This window comes from Dipodomys spectabilis, unplaced genomic scaffold (genome assembly GCF_019054845.1).
Source record: "Dipodomys spectabilis isolate Male_0828 unplaced genomic scaffold, ASM1905484v1 ptg000515l, whole genome shotgun sequence".
NCBI classification, from domain to species: domain Eukaryota; kingdom Metazoa; phylum Chordata; class Mammalia; order Rodentia; family Heteromyidae; genus Dipodomys; species Dipodomys spectabilis.
In genome coordinates, this window is record NW_024871192.1 from 3,175,214 (window position 1) to 3,183,855 (window position 8,642).

The window sequence follows — 8,642 nt, forward strand, 5'->3', positions numbered from 1 at the left end:
CGAGGTCTGTATTCTGGTTGGCAAGGAGTCTTGGCGGACGTGCTATAAGACTGCCAATGGGGTCTGTGAGGAGATGTCTCCAGACCCCTCTGGATAGGTTGCTGTTTAGTACAGACATTTTCTGGGAAATTTTCCATCTGTAGTCTTGCACGTTCATGCAGACATTTTTTGGGAAGTTTTCCTTCTGTATTGGGAAGTTTTCCATTTTTTTGGGAAACTCTTTCTGTAGTCTGGAACTTTTTGCTTGGCAATTTACAATGCTGCAGCATGCCTTTGTAAGTTGTGTCTGTATGTTGAGTGTTCTGTCTGTCATTTGGGGTTTATCTTACCCTTAAGCCTTGACCCAGGGGGTACTGAGTATGGGGGAGAATCTGCCACTCTGAGGGGATGGCCACTAGGGACATATTTCCCTTGCCCCAAAATGACTGGGACTTCTCTTCCACCTTGAAAGGCCCCTGGGTCAACACATGTTGGTGAGATGTCACCCCATTCACTGAGGCCTGATTGTTCTCATTCTATATTTCCTGAGATAGGGAAGTTCTGGGTGAGAGTGGCAGGCTCATTCAGCAGACTCCGGATTCAGCTTGCTGAGTGAGAATGGCACAGAGTTCTGGTAGGGATAAACTCAGACTTTGGTTGTTGTGTTGTCTAGTTCTGTTTTAGAATTGGTACTAGTTATCTTTTTTTTGGGGGGAGGGATCCGGTCATGGAGCCTGAACTCTGGGCCTGGGTGCTATCCCTCAACTCTTCAGCTCAAGGCTTGCGTTCTACCACTTGAGCCACAGCTCCACTTCCAGCTTTTTTCCTTTTGCTTATGTGGTGCTGGGGAATCAAACCAGGCCCCCATGCATGCAAGGCAAGCACTCTACCACTAAGCCACCTTCCCAGCCCCTTGGTACTAGTTTTAAATATGGGTTTTGTGTTTTGTGTTTTTGAAATTTATTCAAACATCTCTGGGGAAATAAAAGTTCCAGCCTCTAGCTGGATTCAGTGACAGAGAAGACTGTGTGCCTGGTTTTGACTTTTCAGCTAGTCCCGACAATGTAAAGTGCTCTGATCTAAAATTGGATAAGAATCAGGCGAGGTTAGTTTCAGGTGACCTCCCCCGCCCACCCCTCCCCAGCCTTTCTCCAACAAAAGGGCTTCAAAAGACCAGTTGTTGAAATGCTTTGCTAAACACTCAAGACCTGGGAAAACGAAGCTCAACAAAGTTAGTTAGTTTAAAAGAAATATTGTCTTAAATTTTTGTTTGAAAACTTTAGAAAATGTACATAAAACTGATTTTTATTTTTTGTGCACTTAAAGATCTGTGTTTTGTATGTGTTTACGAACATGTTCATGATAAAAATTGTCAGCATGCTGTAACAATTAGGTGAGTTTAACTTTAAAATTCAAAAGTTATGAGGTTGGGACATTACCAGAAAAATTTTATAGAATTTTCACGTTGTTTTAAATGGCTTTTTAATGATTGTTTAACTTGAAAATTTGAAAATGTGTTAGTTTAGAATGCATAAGGCTGTTTACACTGTAATCAAAATATCTGGCTTAACAAAAAGGTGAAACTTAGAAGCCAACAGAATATCTATCTTTAGGAGTGAAGGGTGAACAGGCAGAAGTGCAGTTCAGCTGGTCATGCATGGTGGAACAGGTCCTGGGAGAAGTCCACGCATGGTTAAAGAGGGCAAACTGGGACAAACACAGTTCATCTAACCCTAAAGATTGAGAATGGGTGTGTGCCCATTCCACAGGAAGGACCAAGTGGCCCATCTTCATTCTGTCCCTTTTCCCTGCAGATAGACACTGGAAACATGATGGTAAAAATGAGTTATGTGATGATCTGAATAGCATTGCTAAAACTGCCCCTTGGATGTGTTAAGATTAAAATTAAGAAGGCCTTAAAAAGAAGGTTAAAAAGTTTATTTGTATGTGATTTGCTCTCAATGATATTCTGCCATTGGATATGATTTTTTAAAGCATAAAGGTGTTAAGTCTAGCTTTTTGGTACAATGATGGTGATTGTAATTTTTGCATTAAGAAAAAATTGTTATTTGAGTTTAAATGTTTTAACGTGTATCTGTTTTAAAACAAGCAGCCAAGAGGAAATGAGTGACATGTAGCCTCAAGAGTTCAAGGGATTTTTCAAAATGCAACTAAAAACTAAAGTATAGAATATTAAAACAGATCAATAGGAGGCTTACAAATTAGGAATGGATTTCTGTATATAAAGATTAAAAGTAAAATTGTTCTAAACATTTGCCTCAAAGTGCAAAAAGGAAAAATTAGGATTACCAAAATAAGTGCTTAATTCCTATTTCCGTTTACTCTCATAGGTTTGTTTGTTTGTTTGTTTTTTAACATTTCCCAGGAGGTCCCCCCAAAAGAGTGTGGATTCTTGTAAGTTTGTCAGATGTAACTTTAATTACATTCTGGTAAGAACATGCTTAAAAGTTACTTCTATGTTGACCACCTTGTTGCTTTAAATTAAAGTGGCCTTTTATGAGACTCATTGATCTGCAAACTGGTTCGAAGCCAGCCTGGGCAGAAAAAGGTCTGTGTGAAACTGTCACCTCTACTCAGCTAGGAGAAGGCTGAAAGAGCAAACAGAGTTGCTTTAGGATTCAAAATGGCAGAGTGCTAGCCTTGAGCTGCAGAGCTGAGGGACAGCCCTCAGGCCCCGAGTTCAAGTCCAGAAACCAACTAAGAGAAATGCCAATAAGGCGTTTTTTCCCAGTGTAGAGAAGACATTTCTGGGATGAAAGCAATGGAGGAGCATCCAGAGACCGTAAGCCACTGCTTGAATGGCAGAAATAATGTCAGATCCTAGCGTCATTTGTGCGTGGCCTTTCAAAAATTCGTCAGAGCCAAGAGGTCATGGGAAGATAGTTTTTAAGCATGCCTAATATCTTTGACTATCTACCTTGTAAGGGACAGGAATTTAGTCATCTGTGATAGCACTAAAAAGCTAAGGTTGTAAAATGTGGAGGATAGTTTTAGATTCCAACCCCTGTATGTGCCCAAAGCTCTAATTGGCAGTAACTGTTGAGCTGACACCAGCTACATGAAATTCATCTGCTCAGGAAAAACGTTTGTAAACCTGAGACTGTGTTTCTATTGATATCTGTCTGAAAGCCTGCGTAGGTAACTCAGGCATTGTTAGGATAACTAGAGATCACATTCCTAAACCATCCAGAAAGATCCTTTTGCAAACCAGAAGGCTAAATAAGCTACACTGCTGTAGGCAGAAAAAAGGTCTGTGCAATTGTCAAAAGTTAAAATGCTGTTCTTAATGACATCTAACCCTGGTATCCTCTTTGTAAAAAAGGCTAAGGTTATAGGTTAGTGGCTAGTAGGATCAACACCGCTGTCAGCTTGAAGAAGTGACAGAAGATGAATCTTTGTCCATCATCCTCTTTTAAGAACAAGGGACCAGAGTCACTTTTTTAAAAATATGGCAAAATAGACGGAAAAGGCATGGGAAATAATAGTACAGGCCTGAGCCCTCTATATATGCCTAGAAAATCCTAGCCTTATTAAAAGAACTATTTGTTTAAAAAGTTGTTATCTTGGTAAATTGTCCTGAGCTATTGTCTAAATAGTCTTAAAAACCAGTGGGGTCCACAGCCTTCCAAACCTATGCAATGTATCCTTAACCAGTCTGTGTAGGAATTTGCAGCCCAGCAAGTGGTGTGACAGTCCCTTGGAGCCACTGAAAGACCCTGCTGCTGCTGCTGCTGCACACCATAATGGGTAAAGTTCAACGACAGACTGACAATCACCGAGAGGAAATCTACATCATCATCCAGACCACCTCCATCGTGGTAAAAGTAGATTGAACTCTGCCTGATTCCATCACTTGAGATGGCTTCCAGGTTGAAAGCTAAAACTAAGATCTTGTGGGACATTCTTTTGGTGATATCCAATAACCATCTCTACTCCCCACAGTGGATATTGGGGGCAAGGATATCACTGGCTTGCCTTAGGCACTTCAGGGTCACAGCCTAGTTTGGCTCTGGTATGGTAATAACCTGCTTCCTCCTGGGTGAGTTTTAAAGATAAAGGAGATATTTTTTTAATCAATGGAGGTAGTAAGAGGAATGACACCAGCCCTAATCTTAGCCTTAAAATCTGGCAAGCTTTTCATCCCACTGGGTACCTTGAGGCTTTCTGAGATAACTTGGTTCCGCAGGTCAAAGGGAAAATGAGCTGTTTTAAACTCTAGCCACAAAGAAGCTCAATAAATTGTAAAGAAGAGGAGGGTAGTAAAGAAAGCCTTAGGAAATGAATTTGGGAAAAATTGGTATCCTCTGGATAAGAAATGAATTAAAAAGTAAAGATTGTCTTAAAATGTTTGTAAAGAAGACAAACCTCAGAAAGCTTAAGTATGTAGCAAATGGTATGAGTATGTTTTAAAATTGGAGCTAATGAGTACAGCTGGTATAAAATTGTTAGCTGTGATATAAGGAGTCAGGATTGGTGGAAGAAAATGTGAGGGGCCTTTGATACTGTTAATTTTGTTGCTCACAATCAGACTTTGTAGCTGGTGTCCTTTGTAAAAGAGAGGATTAGCACAGTCCATCTATTAGTTCTGAGGTCCCAACGCCAAACTGCAAATATAGAAGACTGTGCCAATTAGGGGACCATGATTGGTCCCCGATGCTCTAGAAGAGGAGGGAATGAACAGCCAAAGTAACTCCAATTTGAGATTAACCCCACCATCTTGTACTAGCTGCCCTCAGAGTAACCCCCAAGAGAGAGAGAGAAAGAAACACAGATTGCTACCAAGCCTGCCCACCCTTAAGAAAGCAGAACAGTTTGCCCCAAGTCTTCCAGGAACAGGAATATACCAATAGTTCAGAAAAAGGGTCAGTGCGGTTAGGGTGGACTCAAACCAATTATATAACTGCTTGTGTGGAAATTCCCTAAACTTGTTTGTTCAATACTATAAAAGCTGTGCTGATTTTGTGCTTAGAGACTCTACCATCACCAGTTACCGACTGCACGGAGGATTAAGCTTGAGCTTGCAAATAAACGACTCTTTTGCTGTTCACATTGGTCGTGGTCTCTGGTGGTCTTTCAGGGGTTCCAAGTCCGTACAACATGGGTTGATACAAAATGTCTCTGTCCAGAGAATTAAATGATTGCATTTATCGCTAAAAAGATTTAGTGTCGTTATTAACATTTAACACATGTTGTTTTTATTAAACCTCTCTTTCTTCCTTTCTTCCTTCTTTTCTTTCTTCCATCCTTCCTTCCTTCCTTCCTTCCTTCCTTCCTTCCTTCCTTCCTTCCTTCCTTCCTTCCTTCCTTCCTTCCTTCCTTCCTTCCTTCCTTCCTTCCTTCCTTTCTTTCTTTCTTTCTTTCTTTCTTTCTTTCTTTCTTTCTTTCTTTCTTTCTTCCCTTTCTTCCTTCCCTCCCTCCTTCCTTCCTTCCTTCCTTCCCTTCTCTCCTCCTCCTCTACTTTCTTTTCTTTCTGTTTATTTCTTCCCTTTTCTTTCCTCTTTTAGGAAATGAGTATGAATTTAGATTTATTTTTTGCTGAACAAGTTTTCTACCAATAGAACAATCTTTTTTCAATTTAGTTACTTTGCTCATAGGTAATCAATTTTCCTGAGGGCTGAACAGAGGCTAAGTTCCTCACCTCTGTCTGCCAAGAAGCTGGGATAACAAACGCATTCCAATATGCCAGGATTTAGGATGATATGAGAATTATTATTACTTTCTTTGCACACTGGTTCTAAGCTGTGATCCTCTCAAATTCTATCCCTTTATTTTGTAATGTGATCTCCAATAGCTTGCCCTCAATATAGATTCTCTAAATGAATGACTGAAGGCAATTTCACTTTAATTTTTTTTGGCATTCCAGGGCCTATTATAATTTTATTTCTAGACAATTTTTGTGTATATGTATACATAAGCTTTAAAATGTTGCTTTCCCCCCCCTTGTTTTTCCTTTTTTATTTTTCTTGGTCATGGGCCTGGCCTGGGCACTGTCCCTAAGCTCTTAAGATCAAGGCTAACACTTCACCTCTTGAGCCACAGGGCCACTTCAGTTTTTCTGGCTGTTAATTGGAGTAAGAATGTCACGGATTTCCTGCTACGGCTAGCTTTGAACTACCATACTCAGATCTCAGCTCCTGAGTAGCTAGGATTACAGGCATCAGCTACTGGCTCCCAGCTAAAATGTTACTTATTTTAAGTTCTGTGATTTAGTTGAGGGAGTAGCATGAGTGTGTAGAAATGTAACTTTCAAATAATCTCTAAATAATTTTAGAGTTTCATTTTCATAATATTTATTGCAGTGATTAATAACAGAAGCTTACAAAGTAACAGAATGATCCTTCATTTTCCCCTTCCCATAGGTATTATTGGAAGAAAATGAGTGAGATATAAGTCTAAGACAATATGTACTTGAAATTATAAAAAATTATTTTGATGACACATAAACAGCCAGATTACACAACCTGCTTTTCATTTTTTAAAGAAAGGAATGTCATACAGGTATATTTATTGGCAGGTTTTTTCATCTGAAAAACAAAGAAAAAAGTATCATAAAAAAGCTGATGGGAATCAGCAGCTATGTAAGTGTGATTGGAGAGTTTAAGACATGAATTTATTCAGGTAAAATAATTATTTGGGAAAGGTATCTGTTCACTGAGTTTATTCATCGTTAATTTTATTCATGTATCACTTAATATATAAACACATACATGTGTGTATATGTGTGTGTGTGTGTGTGTGTGTGTGTGTGTGTGTGTGTGTGTGTGTGTGTGTGTGTGTATCAGCAGTATCCGTCCAGTGAACTGTTTGGTTAGGTAATTTCCTGTTAAGTTCATCAAAAATATGGACTTCCATAAACTTTAACAACCCTGCAACACCACTGCACATGCAAACTTAAGAGTTCGCCATTGTAAGGCAGACGTGTGTTTTACCAAACCATATACAAAGTGTATATACTGTGTTATTTTTTCATTTAGGCTTGACACAAAATGTGGTTGCCCCTAGAAATAAATGATGGCATTATAACTACAATAATTTATTGTAAATCTTTACATTGAACACAGGTTCAACATGAGTTGTTCATTCTTTCTTTTTCTTAGTTTAATTTTAGGAAGTTGATTTGAGTTTTGATGTTGTGTTTGCCAGACAGGGACTCCACCACTGGAGTCACTACACCAATCCTTTGTTGTTTAAGTTACTTAACCCATAGATTAGCAATTTTTGCACCCAGTCTAAAAAGCAGGGATCGTGATTGCATTCCCATATCCCTAACTAGTAGGTGGATATGGGTGAAACTTTCCTTCCTAGAAGGACTCACAAGTGTGATCCTCTCAAATTCTACCACTTTAGTTAATAGTGTATGATCCAGTTCTGCCTATCTGTAGAAGATATGACAGAAATAAATGATTACAGGTAATTTGAGTTAATCATTGGCTAATATAGTGATTTGGTATTAAAATGTAGGGTAAGTTTAAAAGTATAATCACAGTAGTCATATTTTGCTAAGTAAATTTTGTTTCACATTAAAAACACATCTTAACCAGAATTAATGACTTATTTTGCTGTCTGTCAACTGGTATGTCATTTGCGAAACCTCATGTCTTCCATGTATGATAAAGGACTTTGAATGATCTGATGTACTGGCTCACATCTATAATCATGGTTAGCAATCAGAAATAAATAGATCACAATTTGAACATAGCCTAACCAAAAATTTAGGAAGTCCCAGCCTCAACAAACTAGTGAATCATGTTGAATCAGGCCATTAATCTCAGTATCACAAGAGGCTAAGTTTCTGCCCAGTACCTGTGTCACTTAGGTAACTGGCTCACTTGGAGGCAGTCATCTCTTCTGATGCAGAAACTGGGCTGAGATTTAGCCAAAAGGAGGGACGAGTCTGCCCCACCTTCCCAGAGTGGACCTCACAGAATGCAGTGAAAACATGCTTGCTTTCCTCCTCCAAATTGCTTGAGATGGCATGCTGCTGAGTGTACATTATTTGATTCCAGTGATCTGTGGTAGAGGTGTAAGGAAACATTAAATTAAATTTCATATTTGCCCATTGAGCTACTCTTCCCAGCTTGTGAGTTCAATTCAGCAAGTGTTCATTATTTGAGAGTTGAGAATACTGAGGTAGGGGAGAGAGGGAGGTTTAGTGAAAGAGAGGAGAGATTGGTAGAGAGAGGGAGAGAGGGAGAGATGGGGAGAGAAAAGAAAGGAAGGAAGGAAGGAATGAACAAAGGAACAAAGAAGGAAGGAAAGAAAGAAAGAAGGAAGGAAGGAAGGAAAGAAGGAAAGAAGGAAGGAAGGAAAGAAGGAAGGAAGGAAGGAAGAAATGATTGAGAATGAATGGTTTGGAGTCAGGAATCACATGGCAGAGGTACTACTTGTATTTGGTATTAGGTCTGCCCCAGGCCATGCAGACCCTATGCAAACACCTCCCCACTTCTTTGCTAAGTTTCCACCCTTTATTGTTACCTAGTTATCTGGGACTCCTGAAGGCAGCCACCTCCTCCCTCTCCTCCCACACCCCCCCGGTAAGTCACAACCTGGTCAGCTACTGGTCACACTTTCCATCTGACCAGAGAAGAGTCCCAGGCCCTGAGGTCACATCCAGATCCAGTGTGGTCAGACTTTTCCCCAAC